Source organism: Trachemys scripta, chromosome 2 (genome assembly GCF_013100865.1).
Source record: "Trachemys scripta elegans isolate TJP31775 chromosome 2, CAS_Tse_1.0, whole genome shotgun sequence".
NCBI lineage: Eukaryota > Metazoa > Chordata > Testudines > Emydidae > Trachemys > Trachemys scripta.
In genome coordinates, this window is record NC_048299.1 from 55,529,097 (window position 1) to 55,546,682 (window position 17,586).

General features: G+C 39.5%; 1 protein-coding gene across 9 annotated transcripts in view; it reads left to right on the forward strand.

Moving 5' to 3' along the window:
- HDAC9 (histone deacetylase 9) overlaps nt 1-17,586 on the forward strand; it is a 527,149-nt gene that overhangs the window by 430,364 nt on the left and 79,199 nt on the right. The window lies entirely within an intron of this gene.

Genomic DNA, 17,586 nt, shown 5'->3' on the forward strand with positions numbered 1-17,586 from the left:
CTCTATTCAGGACAATACTTATGCATATACTTAACTTTAAGCTTGTGCTTAAGTCAAACTTGCTGTCCTGAACAGGGATGCTCCTGAATTGAGATCTAAGAAAATGGGAGTAGTTTACACTTCTCTCAGAGTTAATATTTCAGGAGACTTGGACAGACATCACTGCATCAGTTTATATTTGCTCCATATGTTGAAGGTTAACTTCACAGCCAGAATGGCTGGATTCTAGAGCGCAATTATGGGCATAGGCGCCGACTCCATGGGTGCTCCAGGAGCACCCACAGGGAAAAATTAGTGGGTGCTCTGCACCCACTGGCAGCCAAGCTCCCCTCAGCCCCTGCTCCACCTCCTCCCCCCCAAGCACGCCGCATCCCTGCTCCTCTGCCTACCTCTCAGTGCTTCCCCTGGCTGCTGCCAAACAGGTTTTTGGTGGCGTGCTGGGAGGGAGGGAGAGGAGCAGGAATGTGGCGCGCTCAGGGGAGGAGGGGGAGAAGAGGCGGGGCAGGGGCGGGGACTTTGGGGAAGGGGTGGAATGGGGGCGGGGCGAAGATGGTGCAGAGGTGGGGGTGGAGGTCGAGCACCCACTGGGAACAGTGGAAGTTGGCGCCTATGATTATGGGATGATATTTTAAAAGGAGGGCAGTTAACAGGGTCCAACAGGAGAGGCTCAAGAGTAAGCAAGTGTGAAGGAAGGGATGAGGACAGAGCCATCTCCCTTACCTAGGCAGGACAATCACTTCAGGTCATTGATGAAGTAAGTAAATGGCGGGACAGGTACTTAGACTGTAAATTCTTTGGGGGCAGGGATTGTCTTTTTGTTAGGTGTTTCTATGGCATCTAGCACAATGGGGCCCTGATTCATGACTGGGATCACTAGGCACTACCTTAAAATAACTAATGAACGAAATAAAAATTTGGGGTGAGATTGCATTATAGCCATTGCCGAGCTGTACCTTCACAAAGGGACTGTACACACAGTTGATAATATTTATGAGAGTTGCAGAGTAGCTGAAATGGTGGATAAAGGTCTTTTAAAATAGTTAAACAGCAGCACATTCCCCAGGGAGGTAGATGGGATCTGTCAAATGAATATCTTGCCTTAGTTATACTTCATGTTACTGAATGAACAAGTCCTTTCCAATAGAACTAAGATCAGTGATCAGTGTGAAATCTTATGGGAAATCATGTGTGATCTTGTGATATGTATGAAATAAGCTTGTGTCGCTAGCAAAGATAGAAATAGTCACATAACTGTGATGGGTTCTGTAATTGAGATTTTCTGTGATCATCTGCAGCTTGACAGAGAGTGTCTTCTTAGTGTGATTTATTCTGTAATACAGTACACTCTGGTGGCTGCCTTCCAAAAATGCTGTCCTGAATAACTGTTTATAAATAGGGTTTTGCCAAATCACTCAACTTCATGAGTCCAACATTTTATTGCAAGAGACACTTTCAGATAGTGCCTCTTTGAAAATTTAAAATGCTTGTTACTGCTTCCACTGCAAATAGCTATGCTTACACTGACAACTAGCAGTAGCCCTAGTTTCTACTGAATTCTAGTGTTTACTATAATATGATATGCCATGGAAGATGGACTGAAACAAGCTATCTTTGTTGTGTAGAATTTAATATGGCCAAATTCTCGTTCCACTGATACCAGCGTAGCCCTTGGAAATTCAGTGGGAGTTGTACATGGGAGAACTTGGCCCTTTGTATCCCTGGGGTGAATCTTTGAAAGTTTTCATAATTATGGAACTGTCATAGCAACTCCAGGTTCAAGATAAACAGGTTCCTTTTTAAAACCCATTTGGAAACCCCTGAACATCTTGGAAGCACCCAAAGGCTGATAGCATGTCCAGAGCAGAGCAGCAGTCGTGCTTTCTGCTTTCTGAGTTGCCCCCATTGGCTCAGGGGTGTCAACAGACTGTGCTCTTTGGATCTGCAGAGCTTGTAGATTCCATGTGCGAGTGAACCAAGGTTCCAGAATCATACAGCCTGCTGGCACCAGAGCGAAGCTTGTGGGTCCCACAAAACAAAAACTGGCTCCTTATATGAAGTATTTTTAGCTGTTGGACATGGCAGGTGGTCTCCTTTGGTGCAGTTAGGAGCTCCAGCAGCTGCCGCAGGGGAAGGAGAGAGGAAAGTAGACCATGTTGAGCCTTGGGGCAGGGACTGTCTTTGTTCTATGTTTGCACCTGCAGCAATGCCCATAATAAGGACTCCCAAGCACTATGGTAATACAACTAATTTTTAATAATAATGTTTGGATCTTACTGTGTTGGTGATAGCTTTGTTAGGTGCTCAACTAGTGATAAGGAGTGAGATATATAAACACAACGGTAATGCTCTGGGAAATCTTTGCTCCCAGTGGAAATGATGGGCCAAATCCTGAGATGCATCCCATCCGCCTCAGTGGAAGCTAGCAAGTTGTAGGTGCTCAGACAAAATCTTCAGCGTATCATGAGTGAATGCGAGGTGCACAAATAGCAAATGTTGGGAATGCCCCTTGAGTGGATGGAGATCACATCTGTGCTTCTTAAATTTCAATATCCTACTGCTACCATTGACAGTTGCAGGATTTTGTAGTGTTAGTTAATAGTTCTTCTTTAGAAAGAAAGTGAAAAAGTTAGAGTGACATCTAATTTAGGTTTTAGATTGAATTTAGATTAATGGATTATTTCTAGCACATTTTCGGTGGGACAGATTCTGCCATCCAAATCACAACATACATGGTGCTGCATCGGTGACATGTAAAGAAGAATTTGGCTTACAGTGTTAAGTCACCACCAATAATTTAATATAGATATTTAGGCCCTGATCCAGAAGAGATTTATGCACATGCTTAACTTTACATAGTATGAGTGACTTCAAATGCTTCATTTATACTGAAGCAACAGTCATTAAAAGACTGTCATTAAAAGAAGTCAATTGGTATTGAAAGTGTTTAGCATCTTACAGGATTGAGGCCTTCGTCTTCATCCACTCCAGGATACTTGAAAAGAAAAAAGGAAAACAAGAAGAGCAAGGAGTGGGGAAACAGTAATGAGCAAAGAGATGAGAGAAAACAGAGGGAGAACATAGATGAGACAGAGGAAAGGAGAGGAAAAGATGAGAGAAAACAGATGGAGGCAAAAAAAGCCAATGAAGTGAGAGAGACAAGAACACATTGATTTACACAAGGGATGGAAGAACTAGTCTGGATAAAATAAAAACCAAAGCATACCTTCAGTCAGACTTCAAAATGAACCAAATCTTTTGACAAGATTTGAAAAAGTTTAGGAAACTTAAAGCAAAACTATTGTGAACCTCTTCATCCTGGGACCGGAAACAGAGATACTGTGAGAGAGGGATATTCTGATGATATTGGTGACCCCTCATAGATGAGCTTCAGATAAACATCAAAACATTTACATGTTTATTCAAACCAAACCTCTTGAGATCTGTCCTTCGCTAATATATACTTCCTCTTGAAGTTAAACTGAACCTAAAATTGAACATATGTATAAATTACATAAACACAACCTATTTTTTCAAGCAGTTGATCCAAAACACCAAATATCTTTTTTATCTCACAACAGTCTAGTCTCATAATTACAGTCTCTATTTTGAGAGTAATTTCCTGTCTCTTAATAATATATCATAATTTATATTTGCATGGTGACTTTTAGGCCAAAGAATCCCAAGGACTTTTGGAATCTATCTTTACAATTACTTCTTTGTTAAAATGCAGCCACCTCTGGCGTACAATGCAGCAACTGGTAAAGAGCACACAACAGTACTATAGGAAATGGAGGTCAGGAGTTTAATCCAGTTGCACCTAAAGAGGGGGACAAATAGGAAGATTCATTTAAACCTTATGGTTGATGTAACAACATCATGTCACATTCCATTTTTAAAATTTTCATTTGTACAGTATGTCTTTTTACTTTTTAGTGGTATTTCACTTTTTAAAACTATAGCACGGTCTCCTAATTCCTCCTAAGCCATTCTTGATAAATTTTCCTCAGTACTCAACAATACAGCTAAAACTAGTGCTGCTTAGGTCACAGGTGGCGGAGTACTTTTGATTCTGGGGAAATAGTTGGTCTAGTTACCAGATATTTTTTCTCCACAATCGGGCAGAGCACACCTTTAGAGATGCAATTACATTTAAAGAGAATAGAGAAGAGCCAGGGGGAGGATGATAAGACCAGTCTTTGCAGGACAGGCTTCTTTTAAAGTACTGTTTGCTTCTTGGTACTCCTCATCACCATCTTTGCATTGTTAGCTAACAAAACGGAGCGGTGAGGTGGTGGGAAAACGATGCTGATTTGTTGTGACTCATAACAAGCAAGCCTTTTCCAGTTGCAGGTTCTCCAATCAAGTCTCCTTAAAGATGGTCATTTCCTTCCTGACTGTGGGTCTCCAGTTGGTTTGATAAGTTGCCAGGATTTTGCAAATATCTTGGAACTAATTGTCTTTGGACTGTGATCTTAACGTTTCAGCTTTACGGTTTAACGGCTCAATTTTTTTATTTGAACTCAAGGTGTACAGTAATGTGAAGGGATTGTTAACTGCTTAATGAGGATGTACATCAAATGCAAAAAATGTGTTGCTGCAATGTGAAAGATACCTTGAAAAGTTAAAACTGGTCAATAAACATCAAAACTATTCAAAATAATTTAACTAATGATAGGAAAAAAATCATCATATAAAACACTTGATGAATAATATTTGACCTGCTTATGCAGCTGGTTGAATAATGTGAAAACTTATTTGTCAATAATTTAAGAGACAAAGTGCATCAAATAAACTGATCAGCTCAAATTTAAATCACAAAAGTCAGAATATGCTAATATGACCCCTCCAAAAGCAACCTTAACTTGGCCATTTTGTGTATCCTGTTCGTAACCCTTAATCACCTAAGTTTTTGTGATTTTATCTTTTTACCTTTAACATTTTACTAATATGCAGGGTCATTTGTTTTTTTTTTTTAATATAATTTCCTGGATTGTTCTTAAAGAAAAATGCAACGAAGAATAAAAAGTGTAAAACAGAACTAAATCCATAGTTATTTATCTTGAATGGCTGACAAATTCTTTGTCCTGGAGGCAGGGGTCCTCAGTCCTTTTCACTGTGTGGGCCATAACTTAGATTAGCTCTAGAGGACTACCTCTCCATCCATTTGTGATCACATAGAATACCTTCCCACTCATTGTAATTGCATAACTTCCCTGTGGCAACTATGGTAATTTTTCCTTGAAAAAATCATTTTAGTGAAATATACATGGGTTAGATTCTCAGCTGGTGCAAATCGGCAATGCTTCATTGACTTCAGCTGAGGAACTGATCCAAGACAGGAATTGAATTTTTACCTATCTTTAAATGCATTGTGGCAGGAGGGAAATGAAGAGCTCTCTATTTCAGCAGCCGGATTTTTCAGAGCAGCAGCAAATACTTTGGGGACTGCTGGTAATTCATGAACCACAGTTTGAAAACTACCGCTCTTGAGCACAGCTTACACGCTTTACTGGCTATTTCATGCAAAGGATTTAAAATGGCAAAATTGTCTCAATAAGCAAATGCTTGCTTTTCTCTTGTTTGCTTTAAGCATATTGAAGCCTATTAAATACAACTCCTCGTTCAGGATTAATAAATGTTTATGAAGGAGCTTATGTAACTGATGGGTGTGTACACACGTAACTCCCCAATTTTATGAAAGTCTTGGAGGACCTCCAGAATATTTGGAAAATCAAAATAAAATAAACCAAATAAAACCAAATTTGATTTCGATGAAAATTTCAGACATAAGACCAGATAAAGCTTTTGGATAACATGGGCTCCAGATAGTCAAACTGGAAAATGAGGATTTAACAGGTATACAACAAGTCTTGTGTAATTAGAATATACATCCTCTTTACAGTGTTTTCCCAAAAGATTATTGGAAGTTTATAGTCATTTTACGCATGTATCTAATTCATGTTAATATGTTATTTTGTCTGTAACTGAGGGAGACAAGTATGTGAGAAATATAGGTAAAAGTGGAAATCATGCTTATTTGCATGAACTGCCAGTAGTTCCAACCTATAATATAAATGTAGCTGCACATTGTATAGGGAAATATGCTATTCAATTCATTCTTAAATGTTCTTGAAATTATGATCAATCTCAGTTCCCAAGGCAACTGACGACACAAAGATGGACCAGCCAATAATGGGAAACAGCTTTAAGTTTTTTAACTATAACATATGGCAGAAAAAGTATTTCTTGTTTCATGTGACTTAAAAAATGCTCATGAAAGGGGCTATGCAATATATCACTTCAAATTGGAATGAAAAAATGATTGAAAGAGGTGTGAGCAGTTTGGCTTCACAGGAAGAGTGCAGTGATCACAAGAGTGAATGAATGAAATGAATGAATGAACGGCAAATTCAGCAACACCATTTTTAAAGTGACTTTGGATGCTTGTCCAAATCTTGCCATGCCCCTTTCCTCTGAACTTGCCCCTACTCTGTATAGGAGAACAAATGCCACCCCACTCCATTATTGTGAACGGCCCAGTGCCAGATGCACTAGCTTTCTGTCCAGAATCTGCTGGTGGTGCTGCTCAAAGCTTCCATCTCACAGTACTTCTGGAAGAATTATGTCTGCTCTAGCTTTCACAGGTGTAATGCAACAGGGCCCCATGCATTAGCAATGCATCTCTTACCCCTTTTTGGCAGAGCCTTAATAAAACCCATTTGGTGAAATACTGATCTCATTGAAGTCAACAGCAGTTTAATTAAATACTTATTTAACATCATTTTATTGCCACTTAGCTCTGTATTTTCCCTTTTTGTTTCTTGTTTTGAGCTCCCCAGTGTATGTCTCTATTCCCCATTCCTTCCTGTTAAAAACTGGGGAATATTTATTTAGGCGTTCGGCCATTCCTGATTCCTCTGTTATTGCTCTCCATCCTCATTCTTCAGAGGTCTTACTTTGTCTTCATTCTTTCTTTTCTGCTTGATACCTTTGAGAAAAACATTAAGTTTCCATTCATTGCATTAGTCAACAGGTTTTCATTGATTTTCTTTTAGTGTCTCATAATCTCCCAGTTTGTCTCTTGACCTCTATCTTGTTTTCTGCTTTAGATAACAATTTTAAGCAAATCATTTCAATGACATTGGGCTTTTATGAAACTTCATTTTGGTGACAGTTTTTCTTTTCTAGTTAGGCTTTCCTTCTATATGAGATCTGTCTTTTATATTTCAGTGATAAAGATTGATTTCTTGGTTTCATTGAAGTCAATGGCAAAATTCCCATTCATTTCAACTATTCAAAAACAGGCCCCAAATCTGCCAACGTCTCCCATCCCTCCAGTTATTTTTTTGGACCCCATCCTTTTAGATGGTGAGCACATTGTGTGAGATACAAGGACCACCAATGCTTTGCAGGATGGTGTACTTATGTTTTGATATGCCAGCAATCTAATATTGCCCATTGTGATTAGCAGTCTCCTCCTTTCTGAAGTGTAGCGCTTTCCTTTGGCTGTCGGTGATACCACCTCTTCTTAATACACCTAATTCAGCTGGTTTGTGATCACCGACACTGAATTTCTCTGCTACTTTGGGATCTGTTATAATTTATTTTCTTTTGCTGAACAAAAAGAGAGAGGGGAAAAAGAGAAAATGAGAAAAGCAGGATGACAGTGTTGTCCAGAGCCAAAAGAGGTCAGATTTCTAGTTGAACAGTAGCTGGAACTTTTACAGAATCAGTAGTAGTTTCCAACACTGTGTAGTATCTAGAGGTTGTAGCATTACTATGAGCATTCCTCCTTGTCCCATGAACAAGGGAAAGGGGGTTTATGTAGTGTAACAAACAAGAGGCCAAAAAGTTGTACTGATTACAGCACATCACTGTAAGGACCTCACTCTGTGTCTCTACTAAATGTCTAATTATGCAGAATTCTGCACAGCCCACATTAGCAGAACTGGTGTTTGGTTTGTGTACTTCATTAATGTCTGTTCTAGCTGTAGCGCTGTGGGTGTGAAATCCTGCTGCTCTGTTTAAATGTATGTTTGGAAAAGAATGTAGTAATGTAATGTTTTTTTTCTTTGGCGATATTGTGTCATGATTTCAGTGAAAGCTTCATAGCCCTGCTGAGATAGAGAAGTGCCAACCAGCCTGCATCTTCTAAAAGGGACATGTTAGACACCGACACTGTCTGTAGCATCAACATCATCTTGCTGTAGATCAGAGAGACTCCCTCATAGTGAATTTGGCCTAAGTGTAAGGAAATCTCCATGACACTTTTCTCAACTGCTTCAGTCCGTTCTTCCCAGAGGGATTGGGGACGGTTGCAAGGGGGAAACAGGATTGGGCGTGGGTCAAGTGCCAACCTCAGGTTTGGCTTGGTTGGAGCAGGTTATGGCGTGCAGGTTATAACTCATGCTACGAAACCTGCAGTCTATTATGTGCACCTGAACTTTGCCTGCAAGGTTGTTGCTCCAGGGCGGGCATTCTGTGGTCAGGCTTGCGGTGGCAACAGCGGAAATAGCCAGGTCACACCATTGTATATGAGTTATTAGAGAGATGAAGGAAGACTTGAAGCTGTGGGAACAGTTTCTGAGTTAATTTAATGGGGTGTCGTTATGGAGGGAGGAATGGGTATTAGAGGCGGGTTTGAAAATCCATTCAGATGCTTCAGGGATATGGGTTTTGGGGTGTTTTACCAAAGCAGGCTGTGTTCCCAGAACCATCTGGACACAAAACCGGGTAGTGCATGGCATGACTTTCCTGAAATTTTCCCCCATTTTAGTTGCAGTGGTTATCTGGGGATCAAAGTTAGCTAATAAAAGGGTGTGCTTCTGGGTGTGACAACATGGCAGTGGTACATGTTATCAGTCACCAAATGTCCAGTTCATACAGGATTATGAAGTTAGTGACGGTATTTGTGCTACAATGTTTAAACCTCAACATCTGTTTTTCTTCCAAGCACATGCCTGGGGTGAATAATGGCATAGCAGATGCCTTGTCTCATTTTCACTTCCACAGATTTTGGGAGCTTGCACCAGGAGCTAGCAATGAACCTGAGCAGATGCCGCTGGCACTGTGAAGCCTCAGCGTATGATGTTGTCAGTGGTATGGAGAGCCTTGGTTCTGGGCACATGGCTGAGTTATGAAGGAAGTTTTAATGAATTCTTCCAATTTCAGGATGTGGAATGCTAGTCACCAATATGGCTCATCAGAGCAGGGCGGGAGTTGCAGTACATGGGCGTTGGCAATCCAGCTGCCGGTGTCCTCGACAATCCTGGCATAGTGCAAGGAGCAACCGAGTTCTTTTGGGAGAATGGTGGTTCACCTCTCAGACTTGGGAGCTGGCATGTTTAGATGCTATAAAAGAGGCCATTGGGAGATGGTTGGAAACCCGACTGGGTTTGGGGAGGGGGAGCAGCCAAGCTAATTGCTGGCACCTCCTTGTGGCAGATGTCCAGTGCAAGTACTCCATTTGGAAGGCATCCAGTGACCAGATAAATGGCCTGGTAAAGGAATTTTAAAAAAAGGGCTGGTTAAAGGAAAGGAACGGAATATGGGGGTGGGGAGTGTTCAGCGCTCGTATGATTGGTATGGCAAGGAGCAAACCCCACTTTCTTATAGCCCATCTTAACCCTCCTAGGAGCGGGGAGGGGGGATGGTAAGGTCCAAGCTATAGGTTGGCTGGGGGACCTGGATGTAAAATGATGGAGGGCTGATGGAAGTCCCGGGTAGTTATTTGAATGAACATGGAGTTGCCTGCACTGTACACTTTTATCTACCGGGTAGTCCCAGGCATCTAATAATAAAGTTGTGGCCTGATTAAATCCATATCAAGTGTCTCCTGTTCTTCTTTTGGTATAGTCGGACAACAGCATCATCTTACTGTAGATCAGAGAGACTTCCTCATAGTGAATTTAGCCTGCGTGTAAGGAAATCTCCATGTCACTCTTCTCAATTGCTTCATTTTATACATTAGGACAAAGTAGGAGGAAATAATATATACATACCATACCTCTTCCCTTTGAGGTAATAACTCTTAAGAGTTGACGAAATCAGCTTAAGCTCATAAAAGCAACTTCAGTTCAAGGGAAAAGTGAGCAATGGAATAGGCTGCCCAGAAAAGTTGTGAAATCATTACCCCAAGAGCTTTTAAAGGCAAGAAAGAAAAAGGAAGCAGATGAACTACCTTTTAGAAGCTATGCTAAGTATACTAGGGGCCAGACTAGATAAACTATGAGGACACTTCCAACTTCACTTCACACAGCATTCATTACATCTAGGAAAATGAATATGTGAAATATGGGGGAGAGGGGGAATGTAAAAAGATAACTGAATAAGTTCCATGCATAACCCTGTTCCTGACTAGTGGATGTGAAAAGTGATATTTTCACAAATGTTCATAAACTTGATCTGGGATTAAGCCTGCCAAGAATCCATGGTAATTACTCAGGCAACTAGCCCATGCTGAAACCCATGCTGCCATGGCTTCATTGCTACTGCTACTCAAGCTAGCTAGATTAAAGCTAACTCAGGTATGTATACATGAGCTGCAGTTACAGCCCATGATTGCAATGTAGACCTACCCTAATACCTTTTGAACTTTCGGGAATTTTAGGCTCTAAGTTGTGGCTTGGACTGTTGCTTTGTATGGTCTCTGCAACAAATAAAGTGTCCATTGGGTCATGAAGGCAGAATGTTTTTTAGTTTATTCCAAGCAGTACCCTTGTCCTTCTTCTCCCTACCCACCTATTCAATATTCTTCTGGCATGTATGATAGCTACTAAATTATGCTTTCTATTGTACCATTCTTAGATTGTTATGTTGTTAGGGAATTCTTGATGTGAAATGCTTTGGAAAGACCCATTAAAAGGTAGTCTCTATTGAAAATAATACAAATTTTTCCATGGAAATAAATGATTCCATAGACAAGCTACCATTTGTTTTGTGCATTCCAAAAACCACACTACATTTACTTACTATAAAGTCTGACCTTTCCAGTTACTTATTTCTAGTATTATACATTTTTTTTTTTCAGGAACAACCACGTTTAGTATGTAATATTTAGGTTTACTGTGGGGATTTTAGTGGTATTGTTGGCTTATTGTGGCAAAGATTTAGGCCAAGTCCGTTGATTTGTGTGATAAAATTCTGTTGAAAGAAATGCTTTAACAGAAAGACAAAACTGATAGCTATTTAAGACTAAGAAAGAGGATATACTGTACTGTACCCAGATTTCATAGAAGTGAAATATGAGTGTTAAGCTCCACATTGCACTCCATCCAAATTTTAAAATAGAAAACTCTTTTATAATCCCTATTATTACTTTTATGTTTTATGTCAGAAAAACTTCTAGGGATTATATATATATATATGTGTGTGTGTGTGTGTATATATATACATACATACACACACACACACACACACACACACACACACACATATATATATAATATATATAAAATAAAGTAACAACAGATGGACAGTAAACGAGTTTCCAATAGGCACATGTTACACTACATGGGCTAAATTCTGACCTAAGGTATTAATGAGAGCAAAATGTTGCGGGATATGTGTGTGTATGTGCATGATGTATGTTAGTGTGGTTATAAGGTTTCATGTTTATCATCTTTCTATGTCTCCTTATTCATGGTGTTCAGTTTACAGGTAACACAATGTTGTTTTTTAACCCCCTGCCTTGCAGATAGAATCTAGAAGTTAAGCTGGATTTCTTGCTTCTTGTGAATCTTCACCAGTAATAAAGATCTTCAAGGTCAAGTTAATCCCGCAGTCACACTTGTCAATACCATGGTCCCCAGCTGAAAGGAACTTAAATACTTTGTTTATGATATATAAGATGGAATGATATCCAACTTGATCGGTTTTTAGCTGTGTTGGATCTGCAGAGGAGAAGACAGAAAACACTTATTTCTATCACTAAAATACGTAAACACATATGGCTATGAATAATGAAGGAGCTGGTTTGTTGAGTAAGCAGGTGCTATGTTTACATATTGACCTTTCAGAATAAAACTGCTCTTTAAGGGGGCATGTTCTCTTGGCCTCTTTTCAAATATTGTCCCCATATCACTTTGTATCTGTACGCAAATGGGCATCTATGCTCAATAGCAAACTGTAAATTCTGGATGGGTTTGAACTACAGCCACATATTTGAACACTGAAGACTGGCCATGGTTATGGATCTAAACTTCCCTAAAATTTGTCTCCATATTGGGCCAAACTTAAAACCCTATATCTAAACACTGCTAAGCTGTGAATAAACTGAAATCTGAATATAGATATTAATTCTCATTGTGGATGTCTGTATGTCATAGCTGTTAGAAGTTGGATAATTTCTTGTGACAATATCATAAGCTCCTTCTTTGTAGTTTCTGAAAAGTTCAAAGTAATATTTTTCTAATCTTTCTCCTGTTGGCTAATTTATTTTGCCCATCTTTGGTTATTTTTGAACTAATTCAGTGGATTGGATTTAGGCATACCATAGATCAAATGTAGAAGGGCCCTTGTAATTACATGAAAACCACCTTTGTAAATAATAATTTAAAAAATGGAAGGATCAGCACATATTGTAGTAAATATTTCTTATGTTTTTTGGTTGCTGTTGATGTTGCAATTCCAGTTGTAACAGAACTTAGGAAAATTTTAGGCAGGATACCTAAATCATTATTCATTTAAAAAGAAACCTACGAATAATAATCTCAGGCTCAAAAATGTAAGCTGCAAAAGCCAAAAAAATAAAACAAAAAGAACAATAAAAGATGCAAAGCTGAGGGTGCCTTTAACCCCTTTGATTCAGTGGAAATCGGTGGGGCTACTCACAGTAATAAAGTTAAGTACTCGCTTAATTGTTGGTGGGATTGGGGTCTAAGAAGGGAAGGTCCCTTAATTATGCTAGAGATTCATTCCTGTTTTAAAACCCCATTTATTCTGATTTAGTGCCATATCCGAGGTTAGCTAGATTGATTGGGAGATATAACGGTACTTAATAATACAGAAAAAATTAACCTGAAGTTCGGGTGTGTGTGGGGGAATACAACATAGTTTTCTTTTATGTAAGTAGGTAACTTACATGATATTATATTACATTAAAACATACATGAAAACAATGCATAAAAGTAATAGATACCATAGGGCACTGTTCCCAACAAGTATTGCATACGCTTTGAAATGCTGGGGATCAACCTCCTGGGCTTCACTGATCTATTCACTGCGCCTGGGTTCAGCAACATACTTGAACATATGTAACATTCAGTCCCGTAGAGGCGACTCTGATATTGTTTCTTCGAGATGGGAAATTGAGAGTCTTAGTAGATAGCAGTATATTACTTCAAATTAAGGGAGGGCCCTCTGGGATCAAAAACTAGGTATATTAGAACTAATGTGTTATGTATAATCAGCAAAAGGTGGGAGTGGGGAAACTGAATAAATAATACTTAGTGTTGTCTAGTAACTAAAACAGTGGACTTGGATTCTTTATTTCTGTTTTCTGTGTAGGGGTAGAATTTTATATTTGTATTAAAGGCCATAGTTTATGCTGCCAGTCACCCTTTTTAAATAGCAGAAAGGAATGACCCTCTGGGGTGTTGGTAGAAATGCATCTGATAGACTGCCAGTGTCTGTTCTGAAGTTAAGGCAGGGACAGACCAGAACAGTCCTTATGACTGATTATGGTCACCCTTTGTTTTAGACTAAGTTGTATTATAAAAAATGGACTGCATTATAAATTATATGCATTATAAACTTCCCTCTAGTCATTTCTTTGTTTTAAGGTTTAGTAAGTAAAAGACAGGGTCATGTATTGTGTCTATGTTAATTAAATTAAAGGAATGCTAAAAGCCCGAACCACAGTACGAACTGTTTTAATTACAAAATTTAGTAAGGTTTAATTTTTAATGCCTTTTTTGCTCAATATAAAATACTGCTGTTTGTATACCTTTGAAGGTCTCTGTAAAAGACTGTTTGTGTAAATAAGGAGTGCATGCATCTTCAAGATGGGAAATTGAGAGTCTTAGTAGATAGCAGTATATTACTTCAAATTAAGGGAGGGACCTCTGGGATCAAAAACTAGGTATATTAGAACTATGTGTTATGTATATTCAGCAAAAGGTGGGAGTGGGGAAACAAAATACTTAGTGTTGTCTAGTAACTAAAACAGTGGACTTGGATTCTTTATTTCTGTTTTCTGTCCAGGTTTTTCCTTATGATCACTGTGATACTTTAAGCAAGTTAGTTACCTGCACTCTGCCTCAGTTTATTCATTTGTGAAATGGGTATAATAATGCTTACTTTAAAGGGATGTTGGGCCAGATCATAGCTATGCTGATTTCCACCAACTGAGGATGTGGACCATTGTGTTTCTTAGTTAACATGTATAAAGTGTTTTGAGAACTGTGGGTGGAAAGTGCTACTTTTTTTAGTCAATGTGAATAATTGATGTTACTAAACCACTATGCCCTGTAGGTTCAGAAAAAATGTAGATTTGCCCTTTCAGTTATACTAATTACCATCCTCAATGTTCTGTGTAGGTTGTCCTTCTTGCTTCCTCTTACATTATAAACACTGCCCAATTAGAGTGGTCATTTATGTCAACTTAGCCCTTTCTCTGGAGATCTTTGGCTTTGTTTGGTGGCACATCCAGATGAATTTATGGCTTGGGTACTTCTCTGCGTGTCTTCTGGGAGAACAAATGTTTGGGAGCATGCTTCCCATGTGCTGTAAAACCACAAAAATAGAATAGAAGAATAAAAGGAATAAGATCAAGTAAATGGTAAAGTCTCTATAATGTCTTGCATCTGATGTTCATACTGCTGGGGAGGGGAAAGAACACATGCTTGATGTTTTCTCTAGGACTACACCCAACTGGAAGCTGTCCCATGGCTTCTTTGCAGACAGCAGCATGCCCAAATTGAATGCATTAATTCTATGGGGAAATCTCTTTTATGGAACTAAAATTAATCTCTTCAAATTCCCAGGCACATGGTCCACTGCCAGTGCCATCAAACTAAAGGAGGGGCTGCATTGTCTTGAGTCAGAGGAGACAGCTCCACTATTGCTGTAAGGCCTAACGGAGTGAAGTAAACTCTGGTGTGATATAAGCCATGAGCCAACTGCTCAAGATTTTAAAATGTGACGTGCAATTAGTGACACAGCAAAAGGAAAGAAAGAGCCGGGAAATCCCTAGAATCCTACTGTTCTTTTCAGGTGAATACTTTATATCTAATAAGTATGGCTCTGTATGACACAGGATAACAGAAAATAAGTCGCTCTTTTGGATTTTTTTTCTTTTGCGAGGGAAGGAAGAAGTGGAGGGCATGAGTAATAGTTAAAATATAAAACTCAGATCTAATCAGACAATGGTAATTCCATCTAAAGTCTCAGAAATACTTAGTAATAGATTTTGCTTTCTGTTACACCCATGCAGCCCAGCTGGCTTCAATAGGGTTGCACTACTGCATCTGATAGACGAATTTGTCCCCTAGTGCTCTACTGCCTGGATCTAATTCTTAATTCCCCTCCAGATAAAATAATAACTATCCTTAGTCTTAATCTTGGATACAGCCTCTGTCTACAGAGGCTTTTAGAGTATTTTTGTTGGGACTGTAAGAAAGTGTTTTGACATCCATCATAACCAGAACCTGCCAGATGTGATATACTATTGAGCATAGATATGTCCTGAGGAATTAGGGATGGCTAACAAGATGATTCTTTAGAATACACCCAAATGTAATTTTACCGTTTTTTTCCTCTGTAATGTTCAGATCCAGACATATTTTGGCTGAAGCTGGCCATGGCATGTGTGAACGCACTCTAGTGCAAACTCAGTGAAGCAGCTTATGGGCCAAATACCCCACCCCACACTGGTGTCATGGGTGTACCTGAGGGAGGGTAGGTCATGGTGGAGCTCTCTATGTTATGCAGATCCTTCACTAGCACAAGGTCCCAGGGCTGCTCTCTCGGATGCTTGGCCAGGCCAGCACAGGATCAGGGAGCTGTAACCTGCTCTCTGACTGTTCCCTCTCCCCCGAGCTAAACAAAACTTGGGTTCAGGGAAGAATTGAACCTCAAGTATGGGCAGGGGAAGGGATGGATCTTCAAGGGACCCCAGCCTCCTGGTGATGTGCAGCCTAGTTGCTTGAACAGGGCTCTGCATAGTGGTCAACTTCTAAAAGGTTTTGCAAAAGACAGTTGTCCAGACAAACCAAGGAGGTTGGGGGTCTGTGAGAGCCACTGTGACCACAAGGTTTGGTGTGCATTCTGGTGAAATGTATTATCTGTATGTTCGAGTCAAACAAATTACTCATGACAGCAACCCCATAGAGTATGAAAGTATCACTGTCTTGGTTTTATAGATGGAGGAATGTAGGCAGAGATGTTCCGTCACTTGCCTCAGCCATAGAAGGAGTTGTTGTCAGAGCTGGACACAGAGAGGAGTTGTCCCTGGCTTTCAGTTCTACATGTAGTCCATTAGACCAGGTGCATTATACCTTCATGATGAACTGCCCCTTCATGTTTACAGAGATCATATTGGTTGTTCAACACAGGAACCAGCTTAGATTCATGCTGCTAGGTTTGAGGGAGAGAGTGACATTAGTGCTATCAGTAGCAGTTTATGGAGCACTTGAATCCATTACCATGTGGGTCCTCCCAAAAATCAGTGAACCTGCAGCCATAGTTTTCTTGGAGGCCAAAGACCAGCCTTGGGTTGCTGTAGTGAGAACCATAAACAACTAATGATTTTTAGAAGGAAATAGGGACTAACTTTCTATTCTAGCAATCAAATTATACTTTCCTTAGTATTTTGCAAAGAAAAGGACTATATATGTATTTTTATTATTAAAACATGAAAGATGAATTAGATTAAGTCTGATATTCCAGTTACCCCCAAATTTGGAGGGATGAAAGGGAGAGGAAGCAATGACATAGGTTTTCTGGTCTTCACAGGCCAGCTCTGTGTGCAATATGCTGAATCATACTAGCAAAAGTCTGTCACAGTTAGTAAAGTAACTTTATTGTTTTGTGGAGGGAGTGGCGGTACTGCTCTGGTGTGAAATACATTCATCCAAGTTGATGCTTTACATCTGCATTCTCAAAAGCAGAATTTCTCATTTTTTTTTTCTTTTTGCTAATTTTCAGAAAAGCATTTTGAGGCATTTACTCACCCTTATAATCTCAGCTATCACTGACAGAACCTTTCTAAATTTCACCCCCACTTTTCCAGTTACTATCATTGTAATCATTATCTTTCTTTTGTCTGGAGGTTTCCATGTATCCTCTCTGTATAGATTTTTTACTACCATTATAGGTAGTGCTAAATAGTGACACCTATATGTATGGTTGCCTGACACGTCCCGTTGCAAGATGCTGTTTTCAGTTACTTATAACTTTCCCATAATGTTACCATTTGAGCTGAAATTTTCCATGCTGCATTTTTGCTTCAGTCTGAATTTTTCTGGGAAGTTTCAGCTAAAACGATTGAGCTGTTTCTGAGAACAAGATTAGGGAAAAACATGTTTTGCCTGAGCTAAAAAATTCTTACAATCATTTCACTGAGACACTTTGCCGTGGAGCAGGGAC